Here is a 2,125-nt window from a genome sequence, read left to right on the forward strand (position 1 = left end):
CATCCGAAGGTTTCATTTTCAATTTTACAGTCTCTTAAACAGAGAAACATCTCATTACAAGCCTTCCATAGTAGCCCGATTGCAGCTGACTCCTTTTTACTAGCAGAGGAAGGTTTGTATACCATCAAATGTTTAGCAAATTTATCTTTTAAATCTGCAGTAGTGTGGATGTCAGCAAGAGCTTGTTCAGTCCACAGGTTATGCCCAGATTTCTGCAAGATTTGCTGAAAAGGAGTTTCTTCTTTTACATAATGCAATGTTTCTTGTTTCCCCTCCCTTACCCTGGATTCCTTTTTCCTGGACATTATTAAGACTATACCCAGGCCACAACAGTTACAATATATCCCTCAGTATAGAAGCCATCCACAGTGTTACAAAGTATCCCAACACACAATGCTATAAACAAATATCTCCAACACACAGTGTTGTTAATCAACAATATGACTGGAGACACTAAGCTCCATCCTTATCTCGGTACTCTATGGCCAAGGGTATCATATTAATCAATAGGATGGGAACACATTACATGTGAAGAGACCATCGTGGAGTGGGGAGGCCCTCACCCCTACCCCAAGTGAGCACAACAAGGCTAGGGGTCAGGCCCCAGAAATCCTGGACCCAGTTCTGTTGGGGTGACAAGGACTTAGCCACACAGGATTGAAGAAGGGGAGAATTTGGCATCAGAGAGGCCTCTGGGTAAAGGAAGTGGGCGTGGGGACTTGCATCCTTTTGCTGGCCATTTCACTGGGGTAGTGTAGAAGCCAGGAAAGTTCCCCTCAGCAACAGGACTATTCTTCTGCTTACATGTTGATTGCAAGTCGATTGCAGATATGCAATTCTAGTTACAGCAATTGCATAGCTAGAATCAACTTATCTGCAATTGACTTACCTGTCCAAGTTCACAGCGGGAGATCGATGGGAGAAACTCTCCCGTCAGCCTCCCTTCCTCCTTGTGACATCAAAAGTGCAAGGGTTGACTGCTGATTCCCAAGTAGCTTAATTTCCTGTGTGTCTACCTGACACACACAACGGAATTCTGGAAGATCAGTCCTGACTGGGTCAATGTTCCACGTAGTCCAGACATACCCTCAGCCTTCCCTTGAATCAGTCAGAATGATATCCACGCAACATGCCACACGCCAGTAGCTGGCAAAGGAATTCAGCGTGCAAAGGGAGAAGGGAGAGTGCAAGAGGAAACCGCCTGGAGGAAATTGCATAAAGAAGACCCTCCTACAGCAAAGTCACAAGAGCCTTATAATTTCAATACTTTAGGACAAGATGGGAGAGCCCAAAGGGAAGCCTGAGACATCCCTTCACCCACCCTCTCTGCTTCAAGGTAAGAGCACCTTGAGTTTCCTCAGTCATCTTGGGTGGTAAGCAGGGTGTCCTGATGACTGGCAGCAGGAGCCCCTGTCCTTTGGTGTCCCACCTTTATATAGTTTTTGCCTAAGGCAGGACTCCTTTGTGTTTAAATTAAACTTTTTCCTTTCAGTGGAAAAGTACAGCCTCCAAGATGGGTCCCAGCATCAGCATGGCCACATGTCTTGGTCAGAACAACCATAGCCCTTCAGCCCAGGCTCACAGGAAAACAAGTCCATTTACAATTCATTGTTTTCTTGCCAGTGGGCCATTGCAATCCTGAAATACCGTTAATGGCTCTCACAGAGCACAACTGCTGTAATAACACTTGTTTACACTCCATATTTCTAACTTCAAATACAGCAATGATATATGCATATAAATAGGATAACCCTATTCAGTGGATTACAAGCTTTTCAATGAGGCTTTATGAGAGGCATTTTGCATAAACCACATTCCAGTTACTACATATTTTCATAGAGCCTATGGAATGCCCCTTGACATCTGTATCCGTATTTTTCCAACAAATGACAAAGCTGTGATTGATGAGCTTTGCCCTTACCTTGAAGTGGAGAGGGTGGGTGAAGGGATATCTTGGGCTTCATTTGGGCTCTCCCATTCTGTCCTAGTGTATTGAAATTACAAGGCTCTTGTGACGTTGCTGTATGAGGGTCGTCTTTGTGCAACTTCCTCAAGGCAGTTTCCTCTTGTCTTGAGGCGCAATGTTGCTCTCCCCTTGCACGCTGAATTCCTTTGCCAGCTACTG

This window comes from Carettochelys insculpta, chromosome 1 (assembly GCF_033958435.1).
Source record: "Carettochelys insculpta isolate YL-2023 chromosome 1, ASM3395843v1, whole genome shotgun sequence".
Classification (NCBI taxonomy): domain Eukaryota; kingdom Metazoa; phylum Chordata; order Testudines; family Carettochelyidae; genus Carettochelys; species Carettochelys insculpta.